The 22,403-nt window shown below is 48.0% G+C and overlaps 1 protein-coding gene and 1 non-coding gene across 2 annotated transcripts in view; both read right to left on the bottom strand.

Annotated features, from left to right (window-relative positions):
• The window catches only part of LOC143151733 (uncharacterized), a 93,400-nt gene that overhangs the window by 22,763 nt on the left and 48,234 nt on the right, over nucleotides 1-22,403 (bottom strand). The window lies entirely within an intron of this gene.
• Nucleotides 5,085-5,156, bottom strand: Trnaq-uug (transfer RNA glutamine (anticodon UUG)). Its single transcript has one exon. It is a non-coding gene; the product is annotated as a tRNA-Gln (tRNA).

Genomic DNA, 22,403 nt, shown 5'->3' with positions numbered 1-22,403 from the left:
AATTACACGTTGAAAGAATAATGCAACGGTTATTTTTCAATTACCATTTTACCTATTCAAAGACGCAAAACCCTTAAGAGTTTGAAACTTATCGATAACACTTTTCAAAACGATCCCTTTTCGAAACAATCTTCCCGAACGATATTCTTCGAAAACAATCTTCCAAAACGACCACCTTCAACGATCACCTTCCAAAACGATCCCCTTTCGAACTTGCCATTTTCCTTCGAAACGATCTCCTTCCGTACCATTTCCTTCCAAAATATTATAATTCTCTTTCAAAAGCAATCCTCGTTGAAAAACGATCACCTTCGAAAAGGATCCCTTTTGGAAAACGGTCTCTTCGAAAGATTCCCGATTCTCTCACCGTGGTCTCCGAGCAATTTCAATCGCGCGAAAAATGAAAAAGAACAGAATCGCGAGAATTCCCTGCGGAACGGATCCCGTGGATTGCGAGACCGCGTGAACGGAATAGTCCCGAGTCGGTGTGGTGTTCGCGTTCTTGATACCGTCTGGTTGCTAGCGGAACGTCTATCCGCGTACGGTGCAATTCCGTGGGCGAAGTGTCAGGACGATGGCTCGTGTGACTCTCGATTACACGTTCCGTCATTACGGGGCGGTATTTTATCGTCCGGCTGAGTTACGGGGTTCCGCTCGTTAACCGGAAACTTCCAAGGGATCGTCTCGCTCGAATTTAAATTGAGAAAGTATTTTACGAGCGCGCGAGAGTTTCACGGTAGCGTTGTCACATCTTGATGAACTTCCGGTAACGATCGCGGGAAAATGTCCCCCGGTCGTAGTCTGGTGGCCCTCCCGGTTCCGTTGCTCCGCCCCAGCACCCTCTGCCCGTTCCTAGGAATCTGGTACACGGTACCGACCATTCCCTCGGTATTAACGAACGCTCGATCAACTTACTCGCCCCATTTGTTCCCGATCGAGACGCCGATTATCATAACCGATCGCGTCCCGATATCTCGGAAACACGACCAACGATATCGACACCTGTGGAATTCGGGTTGCTGGCTGGGACGAATCGGGTATCCGCGTGCATCGATTTATCGAGCTCGCGATCCAAGTGGAACGGTTCCACTATACGACGAACTTTAGTATAAATTTCCAAACCTTCGACGCGACAATGTTAAGAAAATTTATGGGATATCTTGAGATCGTGAGAATGAATTCTCCGGTAAAATATTGGATTTACGATCCTGCCATTGTTTTCCATCGAAGTGCTTCGTTCTTTCTACCATTGCGAAACAATTTGAGTACACTTTACTTTCATTATTTGCATCCACTAAGATGATAAATTTTAGCGAAAGTCTTTCGAATTATCAATCGCTCTTCGATGCATATTTCGCGAGACTGTTCCGTCGCTCCGCGCGTTGAATGTATATTTATTCGCGTAAGTAAAAAAAAACTTGGCGAAAAGGAACAGAAGGGAGTGGCGCGCTTGTATCAGAATGGATTATTAATATTGCATGCATCGAGAGACGCGCCTTTTCGCGTTAATTCGACCGGCGTATAAAAATGTTCATCGGCGGACGGAATGTAGCTGTAATAAACAATGCGTGAGGCGGCATAAACGAGTTCCATTAAAGTCCAAGCCCGCTTTTCAGTAAGGGATGGAACGAGAGAGAAAAATCGCGAGCCGCTGATGCATCCGGAAGTACATTGTGTTTGCATTTAAAAACAAACTCTACCCGTTACTTACGGATATTTATCCAACCAATGGCGAATCGTGCACGCTTCTACTCTCCGCGATGTTTTTGCATTAAGGGGCCATTAGTTTTAGTTCAGGATTATTTTTTTAATGCAGCTGTTCTCCGACTTGTAGGATGAGGCGAGAATTTTTATTTTACGTTACGTACATTATTTCAGATCACGCGGACTGTACTCCAGTTTGAAAATTACTTTTTATATTACGTGTACTGTTTGGAATTCTACAGACTGTATCAACGTCTTGAGAAATTCATTTTTTTAATATGATATTCCGTGGAAAACACAGATACACGGCGGTAATAAATTTTCGACCGTCTTGATTTACATTATTCTCATTTTCAACAGTTCACGCGGCATGTAGGTCGCGTGATGTAACTGAAAAACAGGTCGAGAGAAATTGCGTAGAATTACTCGAATTCCCGTGCAACGATGGTAACAAATTGCGAGAAAATACTTAACGGAATGAAATATATTCCGTGTAACTCTCTATCTGTCGCGTTGATTATTGTACAGATTTCCTCGTGAAATGCCCCAGATTCTGATAATTCATTCGGTTTTTACCATCCGTGTTTTCATAGCTCGTTCGAGGTTAGGTTTAGCAATAGTGGCTCACCTCGTTACTTTGCACGCTGTATTTTCTTATATCTCGTTGCCTGTCGCGCATAAATGTTTTAATTTTGCGCAAGCAACGAGTGAAATAATAATAAAATGTACTTCGAAGTCTCAAATTTTCAAAAATTAAAATTTATATATTTGCTCGGTCACGTGTCTCTCCGTGCGAATGAAAATTTAGTCATCGTAAACGAACGACGCAACGGCCGATGCGCTAAAACCGAACAGCTTTGTATATAAAAATGGCCGCACCATTAGCGGTTAAAATTTTAGGATTCGTTTATGCCCGTTTGCCCCAACGTTTTAAGCTCCATCCGAAACGCGCTCGCGCGGATGATAGCCTTCGCTCGGAAACGTAGCTCTAAAATCTGTCGGGGGAAAAGTCTGTCCATTTCGAAACAACCTGCGCGAATAGCCACCTGCGGAGAGAATACGGACAGACAGGCGAACCTGCCCACCTGACGATACGCTGTCTCGACGGAATCGTAAAGCCGCTCTTTATGCGCACTGTGAAACGCCGGGCGGATTAAATTACGATAAACTCGACCGAATATTTCACGGTAAATCGAGACGTCCATCGAACGGCCGTGCAATGGTCAGAAATAGTAAAAAGCTGATTAAGCGTATTCTTTCTTTCTTTTTTTTTTTTTAATTTAAAAATCCAACGTTAGAGATGGTTATCGGTAAGAGTTTTATAAGAGGTCATTTGTGTGTGTGTCTAGCAATTTTTGTACTCACACGGTGTACGTCTATAAATTTTGATACTAGATTTTCCTCGTTCATTTTTTTAGAAATTTAATACCGTGTAGATCCTGAATAGAAGAATTTTTTAAGAAGAGTATAAAATCAAAGTAAATTGTTTCTCTGGAGAAGAATCAAAATCTAAGCACGGAGCGATTTATACAGCGATACGAGCGTGTATTATATATATACCGATGGAATAAAATGAAAAGTGCACTCTATCGAAGAAACTTTTTCCCGAATACTTTTTCCTAGCAATGCGCGGGCTTCCAGAAACGGTAACCCATACCGGAGATTAACATTTCGGTAAACTTTTTCGGGTTTTCCAATCGCTGCCGCGATTTTTCGTTTTTCTGTTTCGGATTCCGAGTGGCAGATTGGGCGCCGTCGGTAGCAGCGGCGGAAATATTGGATGGACGGTGCTTGATTAACGTTGATACCGGGAAACGTTCGATAATAATGCGCTCGCGTGCACGAAGAGGCGACGGGAACAGCGAGCGTGCAATTTGCGTAATATTACTATTCGCGTCGGCGTTTTGCGATTGTGATCGATGACGCCCGGGCACGTTAGACTCGGGATTGAGGATGTTTGTCACACGAATGGGTAATTTCTGTTAGCTTTTTGCGATTTTAGATGATATATGAACGCGCACGTAACACACGTACGTGATTCTTGATTAGTTTCGAGTTCAACATTACGGACGAGTGTACAAACGTTCGACAGATTTGTCCGCGAAACGAATTTTTCATCGTCGGCACTTGGAAAATCGCGTGAAATTATTTGCACAATTTTCATTTCGATTTTAGCAAAACATTGCAAACCATTTGCCGTTCAACGTCGTCGATCAACTTCATCCTGAGACCCGACAAAATACCGAACATTATTTTTTACACATCGCACTCTCGCACGTTACGTGAAATAAATAGTCGCGCATCCGCACGTATATTACCGTGCACGCATTATTCTCATCTCATGGGGGTAGTTCCGAACCCGATTGTCCATCTAGAACCGTAAACAGAAACAATAAACGGCTCGTTACAACTGCAACCGCGACGTTATCGATTTTACCCACGAACAAGCACCGTTCCTAATAATTTATCCATACGCTTTCTTATTACGTAAAGTACATCGACGATAAAAGCGACGATCGCGTTCGTCACAGAGAGAGAGAGAGAGAGAGAGAGAGAGAGAGAGAGAGAGAGAGAGAGAGAGAGAGAGAGAGAGAGAGAGAGAGAGAGAGAGAGAGAGAGAGAGAGAGAGAGAGAGAGAGAGAGAGGCGGGTTAGGCGGTTGGAGACTGAATTATGAAACATCCGCGCGTCTGTAATTTGTACAATTTTAATCAATTCTTAATGGCACGTTGTATGGAACGTAATCTGTCATCGGGAACTGCATTACTTACACTGTTTCAACATCACCGTAGGGGGGTAACCCTTAATTTTGTCGGTAATTGGAGCCTCGGATGCATTTTTGATCCACGAGCGGCACGACAGGGTAGCCGTGATGCACAGATTCGAGATAAGCTCGCGACGACGTTCTACGTACGAGGTGTACGTATGTACTTACACGCGTTTCGCGGAAGACCCCGATAGCTCGGTGAACGCCTCTCGTGGATCATCGAGCCGCATGTATAATAAATGTATTATCGCGCGACGGATCCGCGCGTTATATAATTACTGATTAAGCGGCCCCGACGGTGCACGAGGATTTCACGGTCGTCGTGGACGCGGACGTGTCACAGTCGATCGTCGACGAGACGCGCGCGTTTTCCCGGTGGATCGACTTTCATGAAAAATGAACGAGCAACGAAAACGCATTACAATATTGCGATCGCCCGATACACGGCACGTGTTGCGCGCGAGGTTTACGCGCCGTTATCGAACCTCTTTCGCACGGTTTACGATCATTTTTATCCTGGTTTTCGATCACGACGAATATTCCACGAACCTGAAACGACACTCGATGGTCAACGGACGATCCATCGACAAAAATTTGGTGAAAAAAAAAATTCTAGGTCCCACCGAGATTTGAACTCGGATCACTGGATTCAAAGTCCAGAGTGCTAACCATTACACCATGGGACCTTCGTGCTAGAGTACGCTCCGTTAGCTTTGATTTCGGGTCGATCGATAGGGACGAATCGATAGCGAAGTTGCGTTGTTATTTACGGAGATACGATGTTGTCGTGCAATTTATAATAAACTAGACACGGTGAATTTGAAACGCTCGAACGCGTCGCTGAGTTGTACGCGTTGGATAAACTTAGAAAGACGGTGTACACGTAGCGCTATATCGAGTGTATTATTTTTACGTGTCGTTAATTATCGTTCGTTCTATTATATATAAATTGTGTCGGTGTTTTTCCTTTTATAATCGGGGCGTTATAATTTACACTTCGAACGCGACAGGATTCGATTCGAAGTTCGGGACAAGATACGTTTCGTGACGCACGAAATAGGTTATGTAATCAAAGTTTCTTTCGCATTGTCCTCTTACCTCGAAGAAGGTGTTTCGAATTGCGAATGGAGCACACGCGTAAGGAACACCCGATCACCCGGTGAAACGAAACGATTATTAATTTCCACGATGATAAATGGATGGTATTCCTCGCGCGTAATATCAACGGTTCGAGCGATCTGTTCACAAGGACGGTTTCGTTCAATCGATGGGCGGCCATTTCGCCCTACTTGGTCGTTTCGATCGAATGTCAAATCCGACTGTAAGCCGCGAACACGTTACGCTCGTCCTCGTTCGTTCGGCGCAAAAAGCTAGCGAACGGAAGAAAGAGAGGGATATAATGGTAATTTACAAACCCCTTCCCACATTCTCGACACTCCAACCCCCCACCCACCCTTGTACGGGTCGACGGGGCGAAAGGAAAGAAAGCCTCTTGAGCCATTTCGCGAGTGTCGTCCCGAATCGGAAGAGGGCGAACAATATATAAATTCAGACCACCCCACCATGGGGGGTGAAAGCGAACATAGATTTCGAAAGCATCGACAAGCAAGAGAGAAAGCTGAGGGGGGTTGGAAAGGGGACGCGGTAGCTGTTGCAAACCCTCCCCCTTCGCCGCGCCGGCGTGTCAACCCCTAATTGAACGGAAGCCGGCAATAAATATTACGTTTCTTTTCGTGGGGCCCGGTTTTATAATGGCCGCGTAGTCTTCGAGCGGTGCTAGGCGGCGGCGGTGGCGGAAGCGGATGTGCAATCAGTGTGACATGTGCTCGTGGCGGGCCTTCACGAATTTATTTTCCTCGCCTCGCTACACCCGAACGACCGATTAAACGAAAATTGCCGCCTCGCTGGAAGTATTATATTATTTGCTCTTCCACCGGTTACAACGTGGGACGAAATTAAACGACGCACGGATTCCCATTATTGCAGGTTGCATCGAGAACCGTGATCCCGATTTATTCGTTCGACTATTTCTCGAAGGGAACTCAAGTGTCTTTTCGATCCTCGAGAAAGAAGATAATTCCAATAGGTAATAAAGATACTCTCCGTGCAATCTACGGAAAGTAGAAAAGAATTAGAAAACTCTTCTAATTCGAAACAGAAAAATCCTCCCCGAAACCTGTGCCCCACTGACCGTTTCCACGATACAAGAGAAACACCCTTCGATTCGAACCAGAGAACTCATTTTTCCCCCGTACCCCACTAATCGACCGATACACGGATACCGATCGCTTTGATGTCACCCCCTACGGAAACAAGTCCAACGTTTCACCTCGAATCTCCCCCGGAATCGAAATTTCAGAATTACCAAAACGAAAAAGGAATGTTTCCATTGTCGAGCGAACAGCGTGGCCCTTACTCTCCACCTGGGATTAATCGGGCCCCGGGACGAATTAATTTTCACCGCTCGGTGCCCCGGCTCGAATATTAATGAAAGTCAAACAAACCGTGATCGAGGGGCCCGTAGCACACGTAACGCACTTGACACCGATCATTCTGCACTGTCAATATGATTAATGGTGGCGGAGGTGAACGCGTAGGTATACGTGACCGTTCGCGAGCGCCATTCATCAAAGGGAGGCGAAAGAACAGGTGGGCCGTCGACTCCCCCTCCCTCTCTTTGGCCCTTGCCTCCTCCTCCTTCTCCTCCTCCTCCGCCCCCTCCCGCTGTGGCTTTGTCTTTCGACGATGCAAGCTCGCCCCGAAAGCCTCGAGTCTCGCGTCGCGTTCCTCCTCTCTGCGCTCAGGGGTCGCCGCGGCGTCACAGGCTGCGACTTCCGGTTCCTTTCCGATAATTAGAAACAGCCTCGTCTCGCGATAACAATAATGTCGCGTGCCGCGGCCCTCGAGGGCAGCAGCTCGTTCGACATCAAAGCAACGACTCCACCGACCCCCCGTAGCCTCTCATCGACCCCCCTCCGTCCCCCGTCCTCGTCCTCCCCCCGCCCCCAGACTTCTCGTGCATCAAGGCACCGCTAATGAGATTCACTTTACGGTTTGCCGGCACGGTTCGCGACGTCGCCGTTGCTTCCTTCGTCCGTGTTCGATTATTTTGATCATTTCGACGATAACGTCGTCGAACGAGCCCCCCTCGTCTCCGCCAACGTCCCCCCGTCCCCCATTCACTCGTTTCGCGCCTTTGAGGCCCGGTCCGGGCGATCCTTTCACGCGGTCTCGCCGCGCAATTAAACCGATTTTTGAAAAGGCACGCCAACGGCCATTGTTCGGCGGGGTAAATCGAGATCGAAGGAGAACCCTCCGACGAAACCGTCGTCTTTGCGACGATTCGAGACGATCGGGGCTTGGTACCTCGGGGATCGAAGAATAGCGTTTCAAAGAGGGCACGATCGCTAGGGAAAATAACGGCGACCATTACGAGACCACCAGACGTATTCAACGCGCCGGCTGTCTTGAGCACGGGTTAAACGGTGGTCGAAGAAGAATCCACCTAGGAGGAAATTGATGGTTGATGTTTCGAGGGGAAAGTGTGTAGAGTTCGTTCGGGGAATAATGTGGGTCGTCTCGCTAGGAATCATCCAAGTATGCCGGTCAATGTTAACGACGAATTGATGAGTAGGTGTAGCGAAGGAAATGAAAATGTTAACCGGGTGGTCTTTTTCTCCGCAACGAGGTCACCGATGCTGATATCTACTCTCGAGATTTCAGACGGACATTATTTTATACCCTAATTTATACATCGCGTTGGACGATCACTGTTCAAACGCAGATTTCTCGTTCAGTTCTTCGGGAAACTTTTCCAATCGAATATCATCGCATTCTGTAACCTCGCTGGTAAACGTACTCGTACGAAGATCGCGTTTACGAACGCCCTAGATCACCTTACGCGGCTTATCTAAAATTCATGAAAGCGAGCGGATACCGAGGCGATCGGATGATTTAGCGGATCGAGATTCGAACCCGTAGCCTCCTTTCGCTGCGCTGCTAGATAGAGATATTCCGTGTTGTCGAACGATTCTCCATCGTCACCGTCTCGGACGTCTTCAGCGGTTATCGTTGAACAATTTTGCGAATGAAATCGTAACGCTTTACAATCCCGTGTTTTCCCACACGGACGTAAATTAGAGAATTTTACCGAAGAACGGTGCAGCTGGAAATTAATCGTCGATATTTTACCGGACGTTATTGCGTTCTTAAATTGAACGGCACTTAACGGGCGAAGATTCATCGCCGGGTAACTGGCACTTTATTAAAGATTTTATCATTGCACGATATTAAGTGCGCGTGGAACGAGACCGTATATGTTACCAATTATACGCACGACTGTCTTTAACCGTCTCCAGATACGATTATACATTTCCGTTACATCGTGTGCTTAATTGGATCGATCATTTCTACCTGGGTAATTTCAGCCCGACGTGGCGTGCATTAGCGACCCGTGCGCGTACTGCCAATCTTGGACGGCCGGGATCCCGCGTACGTATGTACATACGTGCGCACGCCCGGTCGATGATCGTGTTTTGCTTATTTCCTAATGCCTGACGGCCAATGCCGGAAGATTACGCTGGAATCGATACGGGGGATCGCGGGGAATTAATTCGCGCTTTCAATGAATCGATGATAAGCAACACCGGTTGTAATTACGTTACCGCTTCGACGACTTCGCGCGATCTCGTGCACAGCGTGCACCGCGACATCTGCTGGACTCGGAAGATGCATTCGGGGCATCGAAGTGGCGTGAAAAACGATCGAGCGGGGGTACGTACTGTGTGAAGGTTACATTGAACTTTGGAGAGAATCGAGACTGATGTCGAGAAGAATTGAATCGAGTTAGAACGATCGGTAAAAATTGTTATCCACAATTCTCGTGGGTACTATTGCGAGGGCTGGGAAGGTGTCGCTCGGTAGGCATTGCGAATCGTATTGCATCAGTTGCGTTAATCGACCTTCTCTAAGATCGAGCGATTCGTGCACGGTATACACACCTTAGTCCAAGAGTAGTCTATACAGAATTCATCGCAATGTACGCACAACGAACCGGAAGAAAACGGTCCACTATCGGTGGACTCGATCGCAAATGGACGACCCTAAAGCAACGAGCTCGAGGAAGCTTCGGGCGACTCGTCGGTCGAACCAACAAGCTGATGGGTTCCGATCAATTCGATTCTTTCACCCTCTAATTCCGTTCGTTCCGGATCGGAAATTCGTGGTTAGCAACGAAAAATACGGTTCGAAATTTTCTCCCTCTCGCCATCCGGTCCCCGTGCGCGCGTGAACGACATTTTGGGTTTCCGTTTAATCCATCATCGGTCGTCTAAATCGAAGCGGTGCAGCTCGGGGCGATAACGGAACGCCGTGAACGACCATTGCGGTGATAGTTCATTAAAATATCCATGAATACATAATTCTCCGCGCGGAGTGCACCACGGCCCGAATAAATCGATGGGTGCACGAGCGCACGAGCGCGCGCGCGCACGTGGAAATCGCGATGGAACAATAATTCCAGCGGGTTCGCGCGATTAACCCTCGTGCCCGTTTGCGAAAAATATTCTATTTCGCTTCCACGTGGGCCCCCCTTTCGTTCGAACCGCCGATTATTTATAAACGCGAGGAGGAGGGAATCGCCCTCCGGGGCGAGAACCCACCGCGTTTCAATTTTCCAACGCCGGGGTCCGCTGCAAATTGTCTAACATTCTGCCATTAATAACATCAACGAGGCGTAATCAGCGAGCAATACGGCTGGCGCGTTTCTCGCTGAATTTTGACAAATCATCGATGCGTCTTTCCAGAATTGAAAAATTATTTTCAAAGATCGTTCGAGGATCACTAATAGGAATTATTTCTCGATTTTACACCATCTCGAATCACTCAATACTGAAACTGAACAATGGTTGCTCTCCTGGGCAACAAATATACACAATTTTCCTAGGAAACTTTAGAAAGTTTCCGATCGATTCCTAAACGATTACATAATCCGGTAGAAGATTAATTCCGCGTGGAAGTAAACGAGCAAAATAATTGGTAAAATTGAAAAATAAATCGGTAACTTATCCCCCGCGCTCGCACGGTGCCCGTTATCTTATTCGGTGAATAGATTCTCCTATTCGAATTTCCTCGAGTACCATTTTCTCTCTCGAAGCCAGTCGTTCACGAGACACTCGACCTTTGGTAACCGGTTAGCGACCGTTTTATTAATTTGTCGCGCGAACGATGTAAATTAAATGAACGAACTCGGTGGATACCGAGTGCTCAACGTTCCCTGGTTATCAAAGTCGTAATTACGACCCGGAACAACACGGCGTATAGTAAATCGAATCGGGCCGGGGAAATAACGCGACGCTGGCCGCTGCAAATTGTCCAACATCCTGTCGTTAATAATATCGACGACTCGTGAAACGATCGAGCAATATGCCCCGGTGCGATTTTCTCGCGCGTCGCTGTCGCACTTACGAAACCGGCGACGATGGAGTAGAACGGTGGGTTAGTCACGGGCCATTTTGCCACCAGGCGTGACCTGCACGCTCCTTTATTTTCCAGCGTTGATTCGTTACGGGCCGGTTGTCGTCCTCGAGGAAGTCGAGGATCCCCTTCTGTCCTCCTTTTTCCCGCGCGTTTTAAAATCCGACCGGGTTCGCGCGAACCGGTCACGTGCCGGCGCTGGGGTGCATCGTAATGCGCCCGACGTCGTGCCATTTCGGCTCCGTTGCTCGTTCGTGCATCGAGATGCATACGTAATTAACGGGAAGCATTAACGGGAATTAACAGCCGGTTTAACGGCCCGGAAAAGCAACGCGGGACCTGCGCGCGAGGAAAGCACCGGAGGCAACCTCTTCCGTGATTCTTTCTCCCTCGACCGAGTACCCCTGTCGTCATTTTTACGAATATTCCTGCTGTCGACCCCTTTCAGAATTTCATACGTACGGAATTTCTTCTTAATATCGTTACTTTGTAAATTGTACGGAAAAGAACGGTGTTCGTATTCGAGTAAATAAGTTTGTACGAACAGAAATATATTTTTTTCGACTGGGTCCCTCTACCGTGATATTTCGGGATATTTACGGTGTCGAACCGTCTTAAGTGGAAACGAGGAATCGCGCACGATTTCTTTGCGTCGAAGTACACTTATACGGACATTCTACGTATCGTTGTTGCATAGATATATAATGTACGAAAAAAATGACACTTCCTCGATCGAAGTCTCGTGTTCCAGAAAATCGAGCTGGAAAATTCTATCGCGCGTAGCGTTTAATCATCTCCGAATCTAAACGTGCGCTAATAAATAAAGAATGTCAATGTCGGGATAAATATCAATGGTACACTTATTAATGTCTACGTGTATACATTATCGAACGAACCGTGTTCGAAGTAACCTTGTCGCGTACGTATGGAATGCACGCGCTAGCCGATGTAAACATTTACAACGGATCGATTAACCGGAACGAAAAAGAATTTACCGACTTAATTTTCTCGTAACGAAGTCTCGAACGCGTAACGATCGGAGGTGTTGGAATTTTTTAAAAACAGTTACCGAAAGAAACAAACAAATCCAAGTAAAATTATCCAGCAAACCCGACGCGTAAATTATCCGAAAGGGAAACACCTTCGCTCCCACACTTCCCCCTCGGGAACGCAACGAAAAATTCGATTCGGTCGCAACTGACGTCCAGGAAATTTCCACGCGGTCACGCTCCTCGTCACGGAGTCACGTTAAGTAGGTCAGAAGTGGACGAGGGTAGCTTTCGACTCGCGCTGAACCCACGCGACGCGGTGCTCCGCTTCGCACGCGTTTTCTCGAGGCGGTCGCTCGGCTCTCGTAATTTTATCCGCGCGAAATCAGCGCGCGGAGGGTTGCTCCCGCGACGGAGCGATGAAAAAAAAAAAGAAAAAAAAAGAGAACGAGAGGAAGAAAGTAAAAAAGCGTGCACGTGCTGACAGATGCCGCGATGCGGGCATTATCTGCCGATGGCATCTGAACCGGTCACGCCCAGCTCTCGGGGCATCATTACTCCGGTTGTCGGTTATCATTTTCACTTTCGTCGTTCGGTACGGGGCCCCGATAATGGAGGCGAGACACCGCGAGCCAATGGGGAGAGGATCTCTCTCTCTCTCTCGCTCACTCTCGCTCTCTTTACACGCTCACGGCGTATCCCTTGTCTCGCGATTCTCGCCGACTTGACCACCCGCCGCGCGATTGTGTCGAGCTTAATGGGTCCTCGCTCCTACGGTGTCGCGAAAAACGGAGCGAGACGGAAGTTCAAAGGGCAGAGTCGAAAGGACGGATCAGGTAGGGGGGAGGTAAAGGGGTGGTGGACCTCCGCTTCTTTCCGCTCGGTGAACCGCGCTCGAGTTATTAGCTTTGTCTTGATGGAGATGAATATCTTTGGGGACGCGGTGCTTCGGGCGCGAGCGGGTTATAAGTAACTTTGTAACGGCACCGAGAGAGGGCTGAGTCACGGGCCTTTACGCGCCCCGAGACGGGGCTTCGACGGCGTGCTTTTTGCGTCGCTCGTCCTCGAGAACGAACTTTTGCATCGTCTTGATAAATAGCTAGGAAGAATGGCCCCGCGAGGTTCCCATTGTGGCTTCGTGACTCGGGAGTTGCGCGGTCCGGTTTCGTAATTGACTCCGTATTTTCCGTACGTCCGTCCGCCGGGCTCGCACGTTCAACGTTGGATACCGACGCGAAACTTTTCTCGGTGAAATACACGCTGGGGGCAATCGATGCGATTAATACCCCGATGATTCGAACGGAGCTTGTACGCTGACCCCTCCGTCTTTGATGCGCACCGATCCTGGATGATTTTTATCGTCGTTGCGACACGTCGACGCGTTTCTTCTTCGAACGACAAGTATCGACTAATGTGGTAATACCGTGACGGGTACGATCGATGAGCACTTTGTACAGGGTACGTCGTTCGTCTTGATCACTTGGACGCTTAAGTGCGTAGTCTTTTTCGGGAGGTGCAAACGAAATTGGGCAAGTGAATTACGATCGACGTGTCGGAGAAAAACATTACTGGAAGACGCTGCAGGACTACAGGAACAATATTATAGTAGCTTTTCCGATCAGTTGCCGTATCGGAAACGAAATCGAGACAGGTCGGTATCGGTTGAAAGTTGCAGTTATCGCGAAAAGACGTCGAGTTCCTCCCGCTCCGAATACGAAGACGGTTCGCGGAGCGTTGGTTCGCGAACAAACTTTGGTCTTACCTAACCCACCGGACGCGCACTCCCTGATTTATTATCGGCCGGCAACAAGAATGTTCAACGCCGCGAAAGGTGTCCGCGGGTCCGAAACTGTCGATAGCAATTGTCGAGCCGGTTGACAAATGGTCCCGGGTACCGAGTCGCTCGCAGTGGATTCTTGTAATTTTAGATTACACTTGGCCGGCCCGGGGGCTATGGTTAACGCATGGCTGGCCAAAACCCCCTCGACCATCACGGAGTATCTTGTCCAGAAGGGTTAGATTAGATACGTCGTTCACTTCGGGCCATATATCTGTTCGACCCCGTCTTTCCATCGCTATGTGCGCGCGTAGGTGTACGCTTACTCGCGCGTCCACGTGTGTATAGACGTGTACGTGTGCGCATTTATTGACCATGCGTGTCCACCCTTATGTGTGTTTTGCGCGCACGTATGATCCCAGTGGCCGGGTGGTGTGCGCGTCTGTCCGCGCGGGCGCTTACGTGTGCGAGCGGCGCGGTGAGTTACGGGGCTGCGGACAGAGTGATGCATTACCGTGGAACCGAGAAGGACCAGGATCCCATGGGAATCGAACGGGGACCCTTGCACCTCACACCATCGGCCACCGTGACAGGAACCTGGTGAATTATTGGAATATCGACGCCACCGGGCATTAAATGCTTCAATTACGATTATTATCGAAATGTATTGGAATTACGCGAGCAAGCTACGCGATACTCGAACCTCCGTCTCTGCAACGCGAGACTCTGCGCTACGCGATGCAACTGCATTCCGTCAAACGAGAACCGAACCGAGAACGATCGATATTTTTGGAGATTTTACTAGTGGTCGATCCACGAATAGATTCGAGTGTTTTTCCAATTGTTTTTCAGATACGTACGAATGTAATTGGAACTCTGTGGGTAAGCTTATTTCGAAGGTAAGTGAAACACTCGTGGATACAAGGGAACAGAGTCTCGATTACGGCCGGTGATCGAATCATTGCGAATACTTGGAAATTGTCACTTGTTCCAAGTTTCGAGAATGGAATCGAAGGTTTGGAATAAAAAAAATATATATATGAATACTTGATCTATATCCTTTGAATCTATACGCAGTAGATCGATCGAGAAAGTTATATCCATGCGAATCGAATGCAAGAAGGATCGAGAGGAAGAGAGAGCCTAGATGCGAACACTGCGTAGGATTTCCATTCGTCGTACGAGAGATTTTACTACGAATCGAGAGGAGCGATACGATCGTTCGCGGACATAATTACAAAGAACGATCGTTAACACTCGCGAAGCAACGTATATTCTCCGCTGTCGACGTTTCCTGGTATCTTTTTTTTTTTTACTTTTGTTTGTCTTATCATTATCATCGAGCGCGTAAACGAGCCGGAATGTAAATTTTCGAAAAGTGTTTCCCCCGCGCAGGGTGGTTCGTTTCGTTTCGTTTCTTTTTTTTTTCATCATCGTTAAAGGGGCCCTTAAGAGGTCCGTAAACCGGGATCTCGCGTCCCGGTGGATCGTAAAGAATATCGCGAACGACAAATAAAATAAAAGTTGTATTACGCGATAAATATAGAACTCGCGCGCGACTGCTAATGCAGATAAAGTGTATAAAACTGCGCCGGTTATGGATTCGCACTGGTTGCGTTCCGTCGTGGTAAAACTGTCCACGGTGAAATACACGGGGGACCCGAGGGTAAACGTTATTGTTGCACCGTATAAATCGCGCTTGATCGCAGAGGAGTATGGATCGTATATCAAAACTACCGGCGCTCGCGTCGCGGTAATTTGTGGTCGGTAATAGAAGAGGGAAACTCCCGACGAAATTATTATCCAGAAAATACACCAACTCCGCGGTCGAGCCGTACAACGTCCCGGAATTGCGCGAGACCCGCGCCAGGATCTTCGACGACGTTCACCACGACCCGAATAAACCGTACGCCGGATATTACGACCGTACGCGAGCTTCGAGCGGCGATAAAAATTACCACCACCGCGAAAACCTACAGACACGAGTATTAAAGGTATCTCGAATGGCTCGATAAACACGTCGCGCGGTAATTTATCCGTTTAGGTGAGACAAAAGACGCTGGAATATAATTTTACGAGTCACCACCAGGACGAGTCGAATTAGTACCGCGAAAGTTGGGAAAGAATTCATCGAATATCCGGACGCGATCGAGCAAATCGATAACGAAAATAACGACAGATGGTCGATCCCTGTACTAAGACCTTCATAGATATCGATGGATCGAGCAACGCTCCGTATAAACGTTTTTATCCAGTGTTTGTACTGTTTACGATTCGATACGATACTGTAAATTGAAGTCGGTATTGAGAAGGCTACAAGAGGTTCTCGAAGAATGTAACGATAAATTTCGCGCGCAGTTGAAAAGTGAAGATATTCGTTATCGAATTAACCGAAAATAAGATAAGGATAAGATACTTTGTACAAGTAAATTCCAAAATATCGAGAATAATCGCCGACTTTCGTCGAATTTCGTCCAAAATTGCGCATCAGAGAAAACGCTCGAATTTTTGTTACTCGAATCCTCGTTATCGAGTAACGTCTGCGCTCGACGATCAATTCGGATTTCGTAATCTTCTCGTTGATAAAACTATCGAGACGCGGGATTTGAACATCGCCCGCGTCGACACCTAATTACGTTGCACCTTTGGTCTCTAAATTCCAAACGCATCTAAGAGTGGATTACGCGCTGTGACAAACTGTCCGAGTTCGAATCGATTCTAAACGAGCGAAAGTCAACGCGGCCGGTGTAGAACGAAGGTGGAGGAAGAGAGTTGCAGCGTTTCGGTAACGGATAGAAGTTTCCCAAGCCGAGCTCGTTAAAACTAACTCCGTGGCCTTCTCCCAATCGCTAATGCGTCCATCCGGGCGCATCCGTCGGTAGTTTATTTTTATTTAAAGCGGCGAAAACCCTCTCTAGACGGGGCCGTGTCGGTGTTGTTGGCCGACTGGATGCCAGCATCCCTCCGAGCTACGGTACGCGCGTTCATTTCGTTCTAAGGGGGGCGGTTGAACCGATCCGATCGATTACCGCGATTCAAATAAAATGTAAATGCCCGGTGGTACGCGCGCGACTCGTGTGTTATGCAAATTTCGTTTCGCCCGGTAATCACCATCGAGTGGAACCCGATGTCTTCCTACGCTGCTAATGGTCCGGGGAAACGAGGGAAAAAGAAATAAGAGAAAGAGAAACGACGATGAAACGGTACGGAACGTTCTCGTCGACGACGGAGAAGGATAAATACAACTCCCTCCCTCTGTGTACGTTTACGCGAGTACGGTTCCTACTCGAAGAGGTATACACGCGTGTACGTACGACGCGAGGAACGACGGAGACGGTGGAAACGTTTTCGCGAGAACGTTCCGTGAGGGTTGTACCCCGGGGTGCACTTGACTTCAATAGTTTAACGAAATTGCCGAAGACACGTGGATTCCTCTCGTTTCGAGTTGATCTGATTCCCCGGAGCTGCTACGATATTTATTCGGCTCGCAGCCGGCTCCTCTGCCACGTCGCGAGTAGATCTCACGAAAAACTGAACTCGATCGGGCGTTGCTCCGCCACCGGGAGAAATTGGATTCCCCTTTGAAATTGGCAGGTCTTTACGTTTCGGTGCGATTTCCCTTTACCCCGGTTGTGTTCCCTGCTTGTTGCCGAACGAGAACCGGCTGCGAGCAAATTGTCGGCCATTGATCGAAGTATCAATCTTTAAGGGAAGCGTACGCAACCGGGACACACACGGTGACTGGTTTCACCACGGACGAAAAGTGCACGCGATAAAGAGAATTAGAGATCGACGTTCCGGTATCGGTACACGAACCTTCTCGAAATATAGATAGGAACTTTACCGGGGAATTCGGTGAATAGAAACGTGGAAAAAAAGTTTTAGCACGCGTTCGTTCTGTATAATCTTCTCTCCGAAACGGAGCTTTTCTGTCGTACTTGTTCGAACGTTCTCGCGGAAAGTATTTAAAGTGGAAGCATTCTGTTCGTGTTTCCAAGACCCGTTGCGAAGTATCGAATCGCCAATGATGAAATTTCCGAACCGTTAAAATCCAAAATGTCGAGAGATTTCTGTCGAGGAAGTCTGAGAGATAAATCTCTCAAATTGCCGTGTTCGAGAAAGGCGAAACATTCTTGCGCAAGATTCGCGGAAAGAATAGGAAAACTCGAGAGTGTGAACTGAATATTTAGTTACCGTGAGAATTCATGCAGGAAACTTCTTCCGAGATAAATTCTCCTTGAAGAAATACTTCCAACGTGGAAGATCGAAACTTTGGATATGGTTTGTGACATTTCTGCACAAACTTACGATACTTCCAAATATTCCTTCGAGAAAGATTCGCAAACGAATGGACATCCATCGAGGTCCATGATTCACCGAATGAACAAATCCAATCGCATCGCGCTCCAATTACGTCCCGGTTGAAGATTCTCTCGAGGACCGTTCGGAGAAACTACCACTCTCCGTTCTTTGTTTCGTTCTGCCCCGAAAAAAAGCCATTACCGACCGGAAACAAATCGCGGTGTCTCGTGGACGTGGTCGTCGCGGGTACATCCATTACATTCCTGTCCACTAATTTCCACCACTTTGCCCGTTGTAATTAATGCCGTGTCCAGGGCGAGCTTCTATCGAAACAATCGACGCCCGGACCCGATGGAACCACCCGCCGCAGCGACGGTAAGCGTGACGGCGACTCACAATCGCAAACGAGGAGAGGGATTGTGTACGCGGGGGTTGCGCTAGCTGCAACAGTGCCGATAGGCAAATCCAATGGCGAGGATCGGTGCTCGAGGGTGTCCGTGGAACAAAGACAGACCGGTCGATCGAAAGACGGAGCGAGCCAGAACGTCAGAGAGCGAGAGAGAGAGAGAGAGGGAGAGACAACGGAACGGAAGATCGACGCGCACAATTGCGGCGAGTACGCGCGCTAGCGAGTCGGCTAGCGCGAAACACGCGTCGTCGGACACATGTCCGAATCGAAAGGACGCGAGGTGCATGCCGGTGCATTCATTGCTCCTGCTTGGCCCTGGCGCGAATGTCCAGTTCCGCAGGATGATTAATTAGTTGTCGTCCGTTCCATGCCACCGTGTCACTCTTGTCACGGCTTTGTCACTTCGCTGCAAATACCGCCGGAACCGCCGCCGACGCGCTCCGCAAACGCTCGTCTCCGCCTCGGCTGGTAGTCGCCATCCCGTTTGCCCGCTTCGTGGATTTCGAGAACCGTTTCGCGCTGGTAAGTATCGACGACGAGCGTCCAAAGGTGCGAAACGTGAATGTGGGTGGAGCCTTTGCGCAAACTTTTTAACGGACGAAAAAGTTGGACAATGGATCACTTTCGCGATACTGAATGTTGTTTAAATTCGAATGACAATTTTTCGTTTCGTGTTCAAGAATCTTGCGTTCTGTTGCGAGAGCTGTACCGAACGAGAGTATTTGTAGGATTGTATCGAATAGAAATATTTACGAACTACATGCGAATTCTCGGATCCTTCTCGACCCATCCTTGCGGTGCATCGTTTTTCTACGATTAAAGATAATTGACACCAGTTACCTATGCACGTATAGTAGATTGATCTTCGAATGCACTTCTCAGAAAAGAAGCTTCTATCGTTCCTACCTAAATGAATTCTTCTATACACTAACGATCGTCTAAGAATAATTACAATCTGCTCCAATCCTCGTTTTCTTCTCGACTACGAAACCGTATCAACGACAAAGTACACATAACTCGAATCAAACACACGCGGCACTGTCCATGCCCGAATGCATTATTTCGTCCACGATCGGCCGTCAATGCCTACAAAGTGACTCTCGACGAAACGAGTATCGCCGAGCAGGACTACTCGCTCCCGGAAAGCGTATCGCGCGCGTAAACGAAGCTCGCAAACGCCTCGCGCAACGGTTCCTTCTCTCCCTAAAATGGAAACACACAGTCGCACGGACGCGCGGGATAACCGCGACCCGGTGCAAAGCAAATTGCATTGTAACCGGAGCTGCAACAGGCGCGCCATTAATCAATGTCCGATCCACAGGGCCGTGGACCGTTCTGCCAATTTCCACGTTCGCGAAACGGCGACCCGTCGCGCGCGCGGAACAATGCAACGGGCGCGGATCGGTATGGAAATCGGCACCGGTACAGAGGACGTCCGGGTGACGAAGTAAACGCGACGCGCGTCTCGCGGCCTCGATACAAAAGTTTCTATGGTGCCCCGGTTGTATACGGGGGCTTACGCGAGTCGCGTGTGCACGAGAGCTTCGATCCGCGTGGCGGGTGTATGAAACGCTCGCGATAAGTGAACGCAGCTTGGTGCCTGTATCGAGACAATGCACCTGCCTGCAAATCCCTTTCGGTAATCCCTGCGACTGCACCGCGCAAAAGGTCCTCGGTTATCGATGTCCCGATGCAGGGGACACTGAACCGCTGGAATCCAACCGGGCTAGGTGGTTCGCGTTATCGCGACACTCTATAGTATTTTGATAATAGACGAAGTACCTAGGGTGGCGTGGATCGAGTCTAATTGCGAGCATCGAGTAACGGAATTGTGACGAATCGACGGCGATCTTTTCGGAGCGAAACGAATAACAGAAGTGTCTCGTTATCCGTCGATTCGATCGAAGGTGTATCGAATGCTTGTATTCGAGAAGGTACAATAATCAAGGAATGTTTTATTTTCTCGGGTGGTATACTTACGAAGCTGTGGAGATGACTTTGAGTTTCATAAACGATGCTACGTAGTTTTTGTTTAACAATGAGGAAAAAATCCTCGTGTTTGCACGAGGAAAAAATCTAACTTTCCTAGTGTCCGAAAGCGGGAATTTTCCAAAAATAATTCCAACTTTTAATTTTCGTACGAAAGTGGAAACAATACGGGAGAAACAATTTCGAATTTCCATTCAATGAATCGGCTACATATTTAAATATCGCCCGTTCGGGGTTTCGAGACGAACAAAGCATTCGCGGAGTCTAAAAGCGATAGTGTTTCAAAAATAATTTCAATAGCGGTACCATTGTACGAATCGGGCGAATGCAGAGGTGATTATTTCGAGAGAAACAATTCTGAATTTGCCGAAATGCGAACCTTTCCTTCTGTATTTAAATATCGATGTCTCGTCGCGTGGTTTCAAGTGTACCGAGCACGGGGGTAGCTTTCAAACCGTTGAAATTACGCGGGAAATTTTCCGGCGAGTCTCGTTGACGGATCGTTGCTCGAAAACGACCGCGAGCTGCTTTTCATTTCGCGGCCCGCTTAAAAGCGAAACGATGTAGATCCGCGTTGAATGAACCAGGTGGTCGTTGCTTGACTCGTAGACGTCATTGTGCGAGCCGTAAGACGGTATTAGCCGAATTGAATTCGGGACTATCGCCGGTGCATGAGCGCATTCAGTGTATCGACCCATTGACTAAGAGGCTACAGGTTTCTGGTTACAGGTCGCTATCTGTGCGTCACGGCAATCGAACAGTGAGCCCTGGACACGGAGATGCCCCAATAAGCGAATGGTAAATTGAGCTATTCTAGGCACGATGGTTAGTTACAGATCGGTTCACAGATTGAATAGGCGATCGCGGCGCAGAAAATACACAATGGAGCGAAACGCTGGAAAATAATCGCGATCCTTAAGCGCGGACGCTGAATTATTTAACAGGTCGTCGAAGACGCGGGGAAGTTGCCTGCTCGTGGCGAAGAAAACGAGAAACGAGGAATCGAATTTTTTCCACGAACGGCTACGCATCGGGACTTCCCGATGGACTTTAATATTTTTAATTGAAACCGAGTGCGTTTCGTCTGCAGACGGAGAGCGATCGTTGACTTCTCGAGGAATACTGGTACCTACGTAAAGTAATTTTAATCCTTTTTATTTTAAATATTTCAATGCGGAGGTAATTATTAAAATTGTAAATACTAATAAGGAAATTTCCCAATGAGAAAACACGACAATATCGTTCCAAGATCGATGAACACCACAGGTGACCATTAATCAGAATTCTGTTATATTTCGAACACGAAAATTTACTCCTGATGAAATTGAATAGAAATAAGTCGAGGACAACGGCTAATAAATTTGATATTTACCAAAGCCGGTTCCGCACCGGAATCGCGCAGCACGGGATGAAATTTTCATTCAATTTAACCTCGAAACCTCCGCAAAGCCTTTTACTATTCCGCGACTCACGATGGAGCAACTTTTGAGCAAACTATTGTACGCGTGTCCGTTTCGAACGTGCATCGTGCGATACTCGACACAGTATTCGGACGAGTCCATTAACAAAACTGGTACGAAATCGCAAATTCCTTCGCGGAACAGTATCACGGAAACGCACTCCCGATGCGGTTTGTAATTGGATGTGGAACCAGAAATAATCGCGGTGCGGTGACGCGTGTACGGCTTTAAATTCGCTTCTCAAAGGCTGTATCAATTAACGTGAAAAGGGACAGAGGGTGAGGGAGGAGACAAAGAGAAAGGGAACGGGGAAGGGAAGAGGAGAAAAAGTTGGTACCTTGGCGGACAGGTTCGCGAACCCAGTTCCGGCCTTCCTCTCTCGGCCACGGTTAATTAACCGAGAGTTCCGTGGCCTTCGTTCGAAAAGGAGGGCCCGACGGGCCCCGAATCTGATAAAGAAACGCATCCGGCGGCCGAACGTCGGCAGGCGGACTCGCTCCTTTCGCGGCCGAGATCCGCGGGACGGAAGCTGT

Source organism: Ptiloglossa arizonensis, chromosome 9 (genome assembly GCF_051014685.1).
Source record: "Ptiloglossa arizonensis isolate GNS036 chromosome 9, iyPtiAriz1_principal, whole genome shotgun sequence".
In the NCBI taxonomy this organism is placed as follows: domain Eukaryota; kingdom Metazoa; phylum Arthropoda; class Insecta; order Hymenoptera; family Colletidae; genus Ptiloglossa; species Ptiloglossa arizonensis.
The sequence above is the reverse complement of the archived record's forward strand: the minus strand, read 5'-3'. Positions and strand labels throughout refer to the sequence as shown.